At 36.7% G+C, this 16000-nt stretch overlaps 1 long non-coding RNA gene across 1 annotated transcript; it reads right to left on the reverse strand.

Moving 5' to 3' along the window:
* Window positions 1-1782: 1782 nt before the first annotated feature.
* On the reverse strand, window positions 1783-13354 carry LOC134734373 (uncharacterized). The gene is made up of 3 exons (XR_010117590.1): window positions 13040-13354; window positions 3347-3388; window positions 1783-1903 (listed from the first exon to the last, which is right to left on the reverse strand). It is a non-coding gene; the product is annotated as an uncharacterized lncRNA (long non-coding RNA).
* Window positions 13355-16000: the final 2646 nt, after the last annotated feature.

Consider the following 16000-nt stretch of genomic DNA (forward strand, 5'->3'; position numbering starts at 1 on the left):
TAAATATTTGTTAGAATAATGATGTACAGAGCACTGTGCTTGATTCAGAATGCCAATTAGGGCTCCATTATAGTACTCTAATAATGCAGGGGTGTGTGTGTGTGTGTGTATGTGTGTGTGTTTATGCCTACTTCTGTATTCATAGCTTTCTCTTTCGTTACTCTCGTTCTGTTTCTTTTATTCCTGATCCTAATTACTCTCTGAATCTTTTCTTTCAAATTTGTACTTTTTAATCTCAATGGCTTGGGCAACTGGTTAACCACTTAGTACTGTGTGCTACAACAGTCAAGACGACCAGGAGACAGATAATTAGATACTTGAGACAAAATTATTCCTGTGTTCCATCTGGGTGCCTCCTAAACTTTAATGTGCACTGAAGTCACTTGAAGTTCTTGTAAAATGCAGATTCTGATTTAGCTGGCCTCAGAAGGGACCGAAGATTCCGCATTTCTGACAAGCCCCTGGTCATGCTAATGCTGCTGATTTAGAGACTACACTTTAAGCAGAAGGTTAGACTGTTGGGGATTAGCACAAATTTCGCTGTTAGTTTTAAAGGGAATTATTGTTAAATTTTATTATGTATATTTATCCCAATGCCATTCGCACATGGCACACTTTGAAAAGTGTTGGCTTCTAGAGAGTAGGGGGGATTAGAATGATCTAATGTTGATCCTTCAACTTGGCAAAATGCTGACTCAAGCACCATTTAAAAATCAATTACACGATTCAAGTGATGGTTACACGAAAAGCCCAGACTTCGTCACTACACAACATATCCATGTAATACAATCGTACTTGTACTCATTAAATTTATATAAATTTTGAAAAGAAAGAAAAAAAGAGTTTGGGTGTTTTCTTTTGAGATCCATGAAATATGAGAGTTTAGGGAGGATTACACAAAATAAAATTTATAGGACTGCTTGATAGTATCTGGCATGCCACAGACACTCAATGACCATTATTTGCAGTTCATCTTTTATTTCCTTGATTGGTTGTGCATAGTTTATGCCTATCTTATGCTATTCTATCATTTCTAAATACTTGCATGACTGTATTTTTTAATCCATGTGTTTATGATCTATGTCACTTACTGAATTACCACTTCCTTGAGGGCACAAATATGACATATATATTGAGTGTTTCCTCATATTGTAGAATGTGGTATCTTGCATCTGTGGTCACTTATCTTAACTCAACTGATTAGAGAAGTGCTAAAAAAAATGTGTCTATCCATCCATCTCTCCCACAAGCCTGCCTGAACTTCCTTCATTACCAGTTAGCTCCTTGAGTTAAGCCAGACCTCAGAGCAAATATGAAAGTATCCACCGATAGAGAGGGAACACACTGATTTATTCTCAGTCTTTCCTACCCAATGAAGGAGTCTTTGGTCTGTAGTCGCCGAGTTCTTCCTCATGACAAGATGAATCAATTAGAGCAGGGAAGGAGGCCAAAGTCTAGGTTAAGGTGTAAAGGGAGAGTTGGACACCTGAGAGCTAACTTAAAAGAGGGGATTAATCCAGTACCCTATAGTCTGCCTAGGACAGCATAGAGTCCTGAGAGACGTGGGGTAATGGGCGGGTGGTAGAGGCAGGAGGAAGGGGAGGGGAAGCACTAGGAAGCCACTGTATTGCAGATACCCTTCCATTTGCCCACTCACCTTTCAGCCACTTGGTGGCACTGACCTCTCACACAGGCTTTTAAGAAACAGCAGCATGTCACACACTGGAGCATGCAGTGTGTTCTGGTGCCTCCTACCAGCCAGAGGGGTGCCTGCAGAGAGATTGGCAGTTTCCATCCTGTCACCACAGGGAAAGGGTATTTCTTGGGTATCTCGTTCCCTCTGTGGTCAGTGCTCACGTCAGCATGATCCTCTCCTTATCTTCTCTGAGCTCAGGAGCCAGTACTAGAGGAAAAATGAGGGGGGGGAGCTCTATTTTAGCTGAACAAAGGTGAACTGTGGTATTTTCCAGAAAACTCAATTAGTGCTTTCAGGACTCTGGGCACCACCTGGGACCCATAAATAGCATTCGCCCACTCCATGGCCTGGCTATATCCTCAGCCTCCTCCTCGGAGCATCCATGAAGAATGACATTGAGCGGAAAGGATGAGGTCGTCATTTAGGCTATTGCAAAGGCCAGATTTCTATGAAGAGGAGATCCTTCTATATCCAAAAGCCAGCCTTTCTCTAGAGGCTTCTCCTACTCATATCATAGAGCAGGCTGGCCAGTGCTAGGTTCTGAATCCACACCATGGCCCTGTTGACCCCTGCTGTGACTCCATCCACAGCCCAGAGAAAGGTCAGTGCTCATCGCAGAGGACAGTAGGCAGTGAGGGTATCGCAGGAAGAGCTCACTGCTGGGCATGCAATGTAATCCAATTTTCTATTGTTTATTATATTTACATGTATAAAAGATCTTTGTTTAATATTAATACTGTGAAAGACACCTGCTTGCTGCTAGGGGATACAATGCTAAATAAACATAGTTTTTGCTCATATTCCAAGCATGGAGGGTTTAGGAAGATGAATAAATACAATTTACTGACCATTTTCTAGGCACTGTATTATATCAACTTTTTATATCTTTTATATATATTTGTGGGTGCACATATATGTATATATATGTATGCATACACATAAATATATACTTAGAGATTTATATAACTATCTTTTTAAAGTATATGTACATCATTTCTATATATAAAGATATGAAATAACTTTATATATACATTTATAATAGAATGTATGTATGTATGTGTGTATATCTCTATATATGTATTATATATATTACATATGTATTATATATTATGTAATATATATTATATATAACATAATATATATTATATAATATATAATATATATTATATATAACATAATATATATTATATAATATATAATATATATTATACATAACATAATATATATTATATAATATATAATATATATTATATATAACATACATATATTATATATGTATGTTATATATAACATACATATATATGTATGTTATATATAACATACTATATATTATATATGTATGTTATATATAACATACTATATATTATATAACATATAATATATGTATATTATATGTTATATAATATATAATGTACAATATATAATATTGTAATATATTGTATTATACATATGTAATCTATATGTATTATATATGTATTTTATATATATATGTGTATATATATATATGTGTGTATATATATATATATATATATGTGTGTATATATATATATATATATATGTATTTTGGAAATGACAATTTCTTTTTCTAATAATAAAAGCAATAGAGGAGTGGTTAAGAGCACATGAATTTAAAGTCAGAACGCCTTTTACCTTGAACAAGTTACTTATCCTTCCTTAAGCTTGTTTTCCCATCTGGAAAATAAAGAGATAGAAAATAATGTGAAGATTGAGTGAGATGAAGCATAATCCAAAAGCACATGCTTGATAATTAAAAGTTAACAATTATTATCATCATGTGTATTGTTTAAAAAAAAAAGAGTCAAGCAATTTTCAAAAGGCAAAGAGAAGGAAATAAGTGTCCTGTAAACCCATTATTCAGAAGTAGAACAGTTAATACCTTGCTAAATACAAGCATGAGTTAAAAAAAATCATGTTTTTTTTTTAATGCATTTTGCTTTCCCCAACACACAATTATGCACTCTGATTTTACAGAAAGGATATAATATTCTAGTGACCATACATATCCTATTTTTCCTCAATATGGAGTGGGCATTGTTATAATTCAGCACATAGAGAATCCTACTCTCTTTTTAACAGCTTCACAGTGTTTTAGTCTGCACATCATCAAGGTGTCTCCACCACTCATTTTAATTCTTTTTCTAATGGAATTGTCACATCTAGAAAAAACACCACCAGATAATATTTATGACAATGAACATTCTTTTCACGTTTCTGATCTTAATGGGAATTTTAACACTGAGGTTGAGGCTAGCCATGGATTATAAATGTATGTCTTATAATGCTATGAGCATATTCATTTATTGATATTTGATTGAAAGTTTTTGTATCAAGAATGGATGTTAATTTTTACCAAATGCTTTTCAGCATATATCAAGTTGTATTACATTTTTTCTTTTGCTGTTAGTAAATTGAATTAGAACCATTGATTTCCTAATATTAAACAATTAATGAAGTCATAGAACGCTTCCTCGTCATGGTGATATTTCCCTTAACGTACTGCTGGGTTCTGTTTGCTGATGATTATAGATGTCCAAATCCCAAATAAAATAGCTATAATACATACGATATTTTTATGTGCTCTTTGGACTTATGTTAGTGCTAATGCTATATTTTTATAAAAGTAATTGGAAGTACTTTATTCTATTTTTTATGCTTAAAAGTCTAGGTAGATTTGTTCCCTAAAGGTTGAAAGTATTTGCAAGGAAAATAATCCTTTACAAATTTCACAGTGTTTAACACTAGATTCCATGGTATTTTAGTTTCTACCTCTGCTAGGGTCTTTTTTGGTCATTTATTTATTTTCCTATCTGGGAGTAAAATTGTCACAAAGCCCTGAGGCTCTTCAGCTATATTGTGGAGTCAGCATTTTTTCCTCCACATAGCCACCTTTGGCTGTTACTGTTCCTCACTTGCTGTGAAAATGTCTTTTCCCTCCTCTTCTACTATTTTCTGAAATCTTCAGGTTAAGGATTCATTCCTCCTACAACGTCAGAATAAAATAACATGGCTGTTGAGAAGCTGGATCAAAACCACACAAAGTCTAGTGATAGTTGACCTTGAGTTGTGTCCTCTATTCCTAACAGTGCTGTTTTCACAGTGCAGGAAAATTGGGCATTGCTTGCCATCTCTGGCCTACCCAGCCCTCCAGCCCTCGATCCTTAACAAAGGAAACCAATTTTATATCATCAAACACCTATTTTATGAGGACATAGCTACAACCTCCATTTTACAGAGGAAAGTGAACATGGGCACATTTCTTCACCAAGATGAGCTCACACAGGTGCAGATTCAGCATTTAAATCAAGACTGCCTCCAAAGCTCATGGTCCCTCCATTGCTATCACTAGCATGTTTGGGATCTGGGCTCCAGTGGTCCTTGAAGCCCTATTTTCTGTCTCCCATAGGGTTTGGGTCACATGGAAGTAAGTAATAGAGTTAGAATTCTGTCACTTGCAACTTAAAAGTGCCCAATTAATAGAGGTGCTAATGTGTATTCATCCATCCCTATCTGATTGTAAACCCATTTAATGGTGCACTGTGCTCCATCCTTCAAATCTTTCTAGTGCAGAAACTCCAATGGCGTAAGAGCTCAAACTTCATAAACAATAACAAAGAAAATCAAGTTCTAAGTAAGTCAGTAATCATTAGATTGATTCTGTCTCTAGGTTCTAACTACAAATCATAGGAAAACTAACTTAAAATGTGTGACATAAACATTAATAAGCATGATATGTAACTAGAGAAAAATTGCAAGCCAGAAGGGATAAATTTCAGCATCCTACACAGATGTTGTGTGGTCAATCTTGGCTAATCTGGTTATCTCTTTGGATTTTAATTTCCACAGCCATAATGTAAATCGCTGAGCTCATACAGGATAAAATGTGTGTGAATCCTTGAGGATTAAGTGCTGGCTGCAAGCAAATATTAATAAAACTTTTTTAGAGACAAACAGATCCCAAATCTCAGATTCCACTGATGACAAGAACATGATTACAAACCTATTATCTCAATTTCATGGATAACGAATCTGACCTTGGGCAAGTTTCTTCACAAAATTAGTTTACCTGAGGTGACACAAATCGTATTGAACCATTTCTGAATTCCATGGTATAAGAGAAGCTAAAACCTCCAGAAACGCCCCTCACTTCCTCTTTTTTCACTTGTTTGGCTTGGTCTAGATATCACTTTATGATGTGGAAAATCAGTGCTAAAGGAGCAGTGAGGTATTTGTCTAAGGTTTTCTTTCCAGGGTTTAGGTATTTTCATGTTTAGAGATGTTTGCCTTATCTTTGGAAGGGAAGTATCTGTCATCCAGGAGCATACTGCATTTTTTGCAGTTCTTATACTGCTGATGTTGCTAAACACTGTCATTTCCTTTAATGATATTATTCATAAGAACAGTAATTGCTCTTAAAATGGCAAAATGTTTTATGTTCCCCAACACAGTAACAGTCGCTCTACTGAAATGTGCCCACTTTCAAAGAATGGAAGGAGACCCATCCCCAGCTACCTAAGAATCACTTGAAGGTTATTTACTACCATGAGCTCACTGTTAACTAAAAATGCCCCAAACAAATCATGTAACAGTTATTTACTGGATTTACTCACTTAAAACATATAAAATCCACTTAAAAACTGACCAGCTGTTTCTACTTCTTCCTATCTTCAGATACAAAAAACATTATTCGCTTGAGAGTATAGCTGAGTTCCAACCATCACCTGATGTGCTGGAAAAAATTAATTATGCAGCAAAGATTTTTGCTGTATCAGGGCTTTCTACAATCCTGAGATATAAATGTTGTCTATAACCATATCAAAGGAAAAGATGAGATGTTGAGCTCAGCTTTATTTTGCCAATGTAGACAATGGAAAGAAAAAAAACAAAAAACACCTTTTCTTGAAAATCAATGAGTCTCCAGGGGCTAACACTGTACTTGATGTGCCAAGAAAAACAAAGAGACAAAGAGAACATTTGCTGGTGAAATCACATAGGATGTCTTTGTCTTTAAGAAAAGGAAAGGAAAAAAAAAAAAAAAACCTTAAGAACATAGCTCTCAAGCTCTAAAAGAAGTTGAAATGTGAGTCTAGCCAATTAGTGGGAATTTCTGGGTATAAGATATTCTCCATATTCCTGCCTCTGCTCCTGCTGTTCTCCATCTAGATGCCCTCTCCATCATCTGGGTGATGGAAAATCTGTCTGCCCTCCCATGATCTCTGGTCTTCCTCCAGGAATAGCCCAGTGATAGAGAGTACCCTGTATGCTAAGTGCTAGGTCCTTTGTCTGCATGACATCTAATTTTCATGACAGGTCTACTGTACAGATGTTTGTGCAACAGGCTAAGCCAGTTAAGTCAACTGCACAAACCACTCAAAAGTTAGAAGGGAAAAAAGGCAGCCCTTTACATCAGGGAACTCATAACTGACACTCTATGATAGTACAAACATAGCTGTTGCTTACAGTAAAATCATATTGTTCTCCTGCTTGTCACAATCTCACAAAACATCCACTCAGACAGGGTCACTTCACAACACAAAATACAAAACCCCCTTTTTCCCTTGGCTAAATGAGTGGCTGCTAGTTCTTTGCCAGTTACAACTTTATTCTCACTCTAGTCTACCCTCCCTATAGATAAGATTTACTAAGATGGTTTATCACAGAATTGCAGAATTCAGAGAGAATATCCAATTCCTTGGACACTCCCAAAATTACCCATACAAATCCTAAATCTTATTATAGCTTCTTTCTAACATCCTGTTACTGAGAAACCTTGCAGTTTCACATAATGTGTATTCCCCCATGTTGCAAGAAGTAACTGACCCAACTTTCTCAACTACAGGTGTGTTTCTGTAGTCTAAACTCTGTGGTTTCTGATCACTCTGCTACATTCTCACTTGCTCTCTGAATGGCTTGGGTCTCCATTTTCTCATCTCTAAGATGGGAATAATAAAAATATCCAATTCATAGGGTGCTTGTGAAAATTAAATGAAATAAGATGAGTAACTGTGAGCTGCTCTTACTATAATTACCACCGCCACCATCATTACTACTATTTTTATTACTATGGCACCAGGACACCATACTCCTTCACCATGACCTTTTTGAAGAGCCCAAGCTTCATAAGGGTCTCTCCCTCTAAACCTCACACGTGTATTAAGCTTCTGCTATATGCAAAACACTTTTCTGTACCTCTCAGAATTCCCCTCGCTGAAAACTTGCAAAATTTTCAAGAAGTGGAAAGCCTTTGCTCACTATTAAAAATGCCTTTTATGTTGCCTTGTGTATTATTTCTATTTTTATGCTCTTTGTCTATGACAAGATGATTTCTGCCCTTAAGGAGCTTACTGTATCTGGAAGCTATAACCTCCGTAGCTCTTGGTACTTAGTACACGATCAGTAAAACATGTTTTGATTGATAGATTGAAACAAAAGGCCAGTAGAACAGAAATGTACCACTGAGAGTGTAAAGCAGCATGTTCTTTAAAACTTCAGGCTCTGAGGCCTGTGGATGAGTAGAAATGAGCAATTCAGGAGCCATTTGGCTTAAGGCCCCTCTTGCTGGCTGCTTCCCTCCTCTCAGGGGTTCTGGATTTGCGCCCTCCAGGTTAACAAGATTACAATGGTTTATGCATTTGCCTCCCTTCGGCTTAGGAAAAAATATTACAAAAGGAGCGATTTTCATAGCATTATCTTTCAGGAATGGTTTTCCTATAATCCTCTTCCTTCCCATTCTACCACCTAACATTTTTTCTTGGCTCCAGATAGCGTAAGTTTCTATTAGCAAGAGAAAGTTCCTTTCTAATAACTAATAAAAACTTCCAGTTTTTATTTTTTTAATGATGCAGGGGAGGCTTTCACCAGGATATGAATGTTTAATTTGCTATATGCAGCAAGCATTCCCTTGATGTCCTCCTAAGGCTGCTGTGGTAGATTTTCAGTATTCCTTGGAAGACCGGGTAGGGAGACTCCTTTTCCCACTAGTAAATATATAATTTTCTTTGAAAATTATTTGGTTTTTATTACCAAGGAAAGAGTTGTTTTCTTTAAAACTAATGAGCAATGCTCCCTACACACAGCATGATGGATTCTGAAACACCATAATGATTGGAGGGTGCTGGTGTGTGTTCTACCTGGACAAAGATGTTTAACTGTGCCACCCCACAATCCAATTCAAATGGCAAAATTTGTCCTCCTTCTCCCCTTCCCACCATGGCTATTTCAAGAAGGACAATTCCTTTCCTATTCCACAACTATGTGTATTGCTCCTTGCTTAATGAGAATGAATCCCCAGGACTAGACTGGGAAGGAGTATCCATGTCATGGCTTACCATTACATACGTTCAGTCAGTATCTGTGCACCTGAGATAGCCTCCATGCATTATTTTAAATGAAAAAAAGATACAGACATATATGGTATATTCCCAAATTCCGACTTATGTAAACTCTCACAACTAAAATCCCTATATATGTGCTTAAATATTTATGTGTGATTGTTGAACATGCGGAAGGTATAGATGGACATATCTTAAACCATATTGATTTCCCCTGGGGGCAGGAGACATGGGAGGAGAAGGGGAGGACAGTAGAAATTACAACCTTTCCCTTAGATATTTTTGGATATTTTTTCACTTCTTAAATTGTATGATTTTTTAAAAAATAAAGAAGAAAAAAGCACACGATGAAACCTTTTCGTCCTTTCTGACTCTTGAGGTTGTACCTGCAGTGCTCAGAAACTTTTTCTGGCAAGGGTAAGAGACAGAAGCCTCAGAAAACCACAGTGTGATGTGAGAAAAGGGCCCTGGGCTTGCAGCAGGAACATGTGGGTGTAAGAAAATTTGGAGTAAGCAAAATATATTACTGAGTGTCTCCAAAGGAAAATTATGCAGTGTTTTGCTCATACCCTTCAGGATTATCTGATTCTAGCCTTTCATTGCCTTTGAGAAATTTTAAAACTCTGTACATTATAGATAAATGATAGCAATGCAAAATAATTTTTTACTATACACATGCAATTGAATTTTTCCCAGTAGAATGACATATCTCTTCCTCTCTCGCTTTTCTGATCTTTAAATATGTACGTTCTTTGGATTTCCTGATTGTAACAACGTATCAGTTCTCTCATTAATGGGTGAATTAAATAAAATCTTTAACACATGTTCATTTTATATCTCAATCATTCATCATGATTTTGCTTTTTTTAAATAAGTGGCCCTTCACATTGGATTAGATCCCACTGTGCCCAGGACCAGCACCACCTACATCACATAGAGGAGGTCTCTTCACTTCTCTGACCCCATCCATCCGTCTCCCTACCCTTCTTTATGTTTTCTCTCTCGCTCACCTCACTATCTCCACATAGAATCAGAAGGCCACATCTGTAATGATGCTCAGTGGTCATTTCTGGGTGGTGGGATTTGAGGATATTTATAGCTTTTTTTTTTTTACTTGTCTGCATTATTTGAATCTTTTGTAAAGGGAATTCACCATTTTTATAAATCAATAAAACATATGGGAGCAGAGTTCCAAAGCTTGTCAGGATTTCCCAGGTACTCCTTTCTCTCCTAATTTTTAAAAATATTTTGTCTTCAAAGAACCAGCACAGGGAGAAATCTGACATATTTGTAGGGGTTGATGAACTTCACCAAAGAATAATCTTAAAAATGCCCAGCGTTCAAAGAGCAAAATTTCTGAAGGGCTGCCCCAGGTGCTCAGATGCCTCTGTCATAATATGGTCTTTTCAAAGGGAAGCTCAGGCCCTGAAACACTCCTAGAGCCCAGCAACTCTTTCCTGGGTTTTTCCAGAACTACTGTCCTCATGGGGCCTTTTCTAGGTGGCCAACAGTTTGTTGGGGCAGATCTGAGTCCCTGATGTATCCCTAGCTGCACCATGGAAACCAGCACATCCATTTTGTAAGAGTATCCACCACAGGCATTTAATGGAAATAAACCATTCTGACAGGTATGTGCAATACACTGAAGCTTACAAAGGACATTTATGGACATTATCTCATTTGATCTGCATCTAACCTAAATGAGGGAGGCAAAGCAGATGGTAAAGCGCTCCTCTTTACAGGTGAGAAAACAGGTGCACAAGTTTCAGAGCCAGAAATCCCAGGAGCAAGTGTAACCTTGATGTTCTGAAATGACCTCATGACCTCCTATATGTTCTCCACTGTAATGCGCTCATCAGATTTTATGGTGGGGGATAGGGGCCAGGGAGAGAAAATTATTCTGGACAGTAACCTTTTAAAATCTTGGTCTTTAACATCTTTAAACTTTCTGTTTAAAATTGTAATTAATGTTATGGAATTAAACCTCAATAAATTCCTCAAGAACATTTTTTTTTTAATTTTAAAGATATTCTTTAGGGAGAACGAGGAGGTCAGGATCTAAACTCTCTTTCTACTTCTTCCGCTTACTCACTCGTTCTGAGAAGTGGTAGAGGTTAACTTTGTGAATAATTGTAAAACACCAAACCTCTCTGAGCCTTAGTTTATTTACACTTTCAGTGAGTAGTTAGGAGGCTTCAGGGCAATATTGCATGTAAATGCTAAGCACAGGACCTAGCCCCTAGAAAGCACTCAAAAACTTATCAATTAATAATGATTGGATAAGTCACCAATTATGACACCAAGCTCAGATCATGTAAACATTATATTAAAAACTAATAACTGCATTTTTGGCAACTACAAAGCTTTCTTCTTCTAGGTCTCCAGTGTACGCACATTGTATAAGGAATAACATTAGATTCAATTTACCATGGGAATCACTCTCATTTATCCATGCTATTGGAGGTAAACAAGGTATAGATCATTAAAAACCATGAATAATTGAAAAACGCTGTTACTTCAACTTTGAAATACACTACCTTCTTTCTCAGTTCCCTACTCTGCCCACCCTCTCTTTACATCACATTTCTTTCCAGCTTTTGATAGAATTACACAGTGAATTCCCATTGTTGGAGACAAATGGTCTATGGAAATAGACAACTTAATAATTTATGGGCATCCAAAGGAGTAGATTGGGATTAACTATATACTTAATCTAGTGCAGTGCTTCTCAACCTCAGCACTATTGGAATCCTGGATAATTATTTGCCATGAAGGGCCATCTGTGCATTGTAACATGTGTATGAACATCCCTGCCTCTGCCTACTATATGTCAGTAACACACTCCCATTTTCTCACTCCCCAGATATGACAACCAGAAATGACTCCAGACATTGCCAAATGTCCCCTGGGGAGCAAAATCAATCGTATCTGGTTGAGAACCACTGGACTGGTTCATTGAGCTGCTTCTCTAAGGCACTGTGTTAAATTCTGGAATAAGAATGCTGTGTACAACTTTCTGTTTACAAGTTAGTGGGGGATATTAACTGAGGGTAATGCACTTGCAGCCCCTTGAAATGGGACCTCATGATCATTTTAGCTGAAAGCAGCACGTAGGGTTTGTGTTTCATAAGACTCACTGAAGAATGCTGTTGAATATAGTTTAAAATGATCCATATACTCCATGATGCCATTTGAAGCATAAACCAATGCTACAGAAAAAACCTTGTAACAACCCAGCATGTCTATCCTTCAAGGTAATGCCCATCTCTCTCTCTGGGCCCAGCTCAGATGATTATTATTTGTCCGTTTCACAATAGTCAGACACCAATACTCCTAAAACTCTTCATCTGATTGGCATATCAGATTACCTCTCTTCTGCAGCCCAAAAGGGTGCTTCAGTTGATTGGGGAAGCTTGAAGCAAAGCAGGAAGAATTGTTTAGGCACAGCTCGCCCAATGAGAATGGAACCAACCAAAACTTCTAGTTCTCTTTCAACCTGCTTACCAGTGTCTAGGGCTAAAGAAGATGAGGACAGCCAACCATTCCAAGGATGGAAGCCTGAATTAACCAAGATAATTGGCAAAGGGTCACAGAAAATGTCCTTTTAAAAATAATAACGCTTACTCTTTTTCTTAACTGTCCCAGATAACACATTCAAATGAGCTCTTATTCATCTTCTTATATACTCACATAAAAGTCTATTTTAAAATGTTTTTTGCTCTGTTGCCTTTTTTATTATAAATTTTTATTGGAATTCTTTTTTACTCTTGCATCAAGAGCTGCAAATCCTTGGAACATGAGATGAAGCCTAGCACTGATGTCTTATAGAATCGACCATGCAGGTAAAATTTTTAACACAAGCAAATTCTGCATCCTTAGCTGTGCAAACACCAAGAAAGAAATGATTCCTCTCCAATAGGCTTCTCCACATCTCCACACTGCTTCTCTTCACATTAGGGACAGAGTGCCCAGCAAATGCAACTGCCCTGCTTACCTTGGCTAGGCTGTGGTCATGAGATGAGCCTGCAGATGGACTAAGTCCTCGGCATTTCAGCTGGAGATTCCCAAACTTGGCTGATCAACAGAATTATCTGGGAACATTTCAAAATTCAGTTTCCAGGTTTGCTCCAAACCTTGTTGAATAGAATCTCTGGGCATGATGATTTAAATTTTTGTAAAGTTTTGCAGGTGATTTTGATGATTAGCTGAATTAGAAATCTTTGTATGAAGTTTTCAGATTCTGAGACTTGGTGCTATCTCGGCAATGTCATTCTTCAATAAAGAGGTTCAATGATAGTTGAATCAGCAGCTACCATGTCCCCTAACTCAAAGATCAACTGTAATAAAAGTTGGAAAACCAAAATATATTAGCATTAACAAATGCTTTATTCTAGGGCAAATATGGGAAAAACATATCAAAAAAATCTTATGCCGTGATTTTTCTGGGATATATTCAAGTTAAATTATCATCTTTGTAGCACAGTAAATAATTTGAAAATTTAAGAAATTCTATTTATTACTGCCAAAATATCTAAACCAAATATTGCAGACAGCTTTTCACATATAGCACCTGCACAAAAATTTTCCCCAGCCCAACAGCTCAAATTTCGGTTCATTTACTCATTCAATAGAAACCTCTACTTCTAGAGACTTGATCTCAGTAATTAACTAGTTTTTGTTATATTTGGAGGAATAAACCAGGGATCAAAACTGCAATGCAAAAGGTCATACCTAATTGAGTGCTGAATAATAAATGTCCGACAAAAATCAGAGATTGAGATTGATGGTAGTTTACTAAGGTAGTCAGGAGAATCATCCCTGAGAATAGAGATGGGATCTGAAGAAAGGGAATAATTAGAAGAGAGAACCTGGAGAGGCGCTTCAACCAACCTTTTACAGTTTCTCCCACTGCCTGACACAGTAGAAGACAGCTAAGAACTACTACTAGTTCTTAAAGATTTGATGCTTGGAAAATAGTAGTAAGGCAATTTGACATTGACTGCAGGACCATCCAATGCAGCCAAAAACACTCTAACCATTAGTGAGTACATCTTTCTTAACCCAAGCTCTGATCTCAGCCAGCTTCATCTTCATCACCCATAGCAAAGGAGAATTAACAGTTTTTCACACAATTTCTCTCTCTCCTCTCACATTTTATTAGAAGCAGCAAGAAGAAACTAGGCTGCACCTTCGACATTTTGCTGGAAAATTCTCTCCACTAAATATCCGAGTTCGTACTGTATTAAGTTTGCTTTCTATTTAAGTGTTGGAGACAATTGCTAAGCTCTCTGCCACTGTAGAGTAGCATATCGTTCCTCTAGCTTCCAGCATGTTCCTTACTTCCTTCCACACCCTCAACATTCTCAAAGTCTGTATTGCTACTAAGCCTTTTCAAGGTGATCTAGGCTTTTGTTGTCATGCTCCTCAAAATTCTTCTAACATCTGCCCAACTCCAAAGTCACTCACACATTTCACTTATTTGTTATGGCAACACTCACATCCAGGTATCAAATGTATATTAGTTTTTTATGCTACATTAGAAATTACCACAAATACAGTGGCTTTTAGTATCTCACAGTTCTATAGGTAAAACTTCCCATTGAGTTCTTTGTTTAGGGTTTTTTGAGGTGGAAATCAAGGTTTTGGCTAAATTGGGCTTTTATCGGCAAGTCCTGGGAAAGAATCTGCTTCCAGCTCATTCAGGTTGTTGGGACTGCCTTTTATTTGTAGAACTAAGGTTTCTGTTTCCTTGCTGGCTGTCAGCCAGGAATCTCTCTAAGCTTCATCGGGAACTTCACCTGCAGTTCCTTTTCACATGGCCTCCTCCATCTTCAAACCAACAAAGGTATGTTGTGTCCTTCAGATGCTTTAAATTTCTCTGATTTCTTCTGATGCTCCCAACCTGATAAAATGCTGTCTTTTTTTTTTAAGGGCTCATGTGGTTGTTTAGGTCAGGTCAAGCTGAAAAGTCACCCTTTTGTTGTACAGCATAATATCATATAGTCATGGGAGTAGCATCTCATAATGTCGCAGGTTCCATTTATAGTCAACAAACAGGGGATTATACACGGATAAACTCCACTAGGGATCATTCTTAGAACTCTGCCTGCCACCAAATCTTTTGGAGATGATAGAAATGGTCATTATCTTGATTGTAGTGATAGTTTTATCAGTGTACATAATGGTCAAACTCATTGAATTTTACACTTCAAATAGGTGTAGTGTATACCTCAATTAAAGTTTAAAAATTTCACCTCATCATATTTAAGGATTAAGTATGTAAAACATTCCCCTTGATGTCAGAAGCAAGATAAGGATCTGGCTTACTCCACGTCCTTTATATTTATGATTGTGCTAGAAGTCCTAGCTAGTGAATAAAGCAAACAAAAAGTCATGAAAGGTATGAAAATATGGAAAGAAATAAGTATAAATGTCACTTTGCACAAAATACATGATTGAGTATGTAAAAGTTCCACAGAATCTATAAAACACAGTATTAGAATAACAAAATTAACGATGTTGCAAGACTAAGGTCACTCTACAAAAATAAACTGTGTTAATATATGTTAACAAGAAAAATTGGGGAAACAAAATTTTTAAAAATATCCTTTCCATTAGCATTTAAAAATGTCAAGTATCTCAGAATAAATTAAAGAAACATATATAATTCTCTACACTGAAAATAAAACATTGCTAAGAGAAATTAAAGACAGAGAAATATACTATTCTCATGAGTTGTAACAGTATTATTGAAATGTCAGTTATTCCCAGATACATCTACAGATTTAATTCCAATAAAAATCTCAAGGTTTTGAGAAAACTGACAAGCTTGTTATAAAAGTTTACAGAAAAATGCATAGAATCTAAAATAGGCTAAATAATTTTAAAGAAAAAATTTGAAAGACTTACACTACCTAATTGCAAGATTTCTTAAAATGCTATCAATGTGCTATTA

Source organism: Symphalangus syndactylus, chromosome 2, assembly GCF_028878055.3.
Source record: "Symphalangus syndactylus isolate Jambi chromosome 2, NHGRI_mSymSyn1-v2.1_pri, whole genome shotgun sequence".
Taxonomy (NCBI): domain Eukaryota; kingdom Metazoa; phylum Chordata; class Mammalia; order Primates; family Hylobatidae; genus Symphalangus; species Symphalangus syndactylus.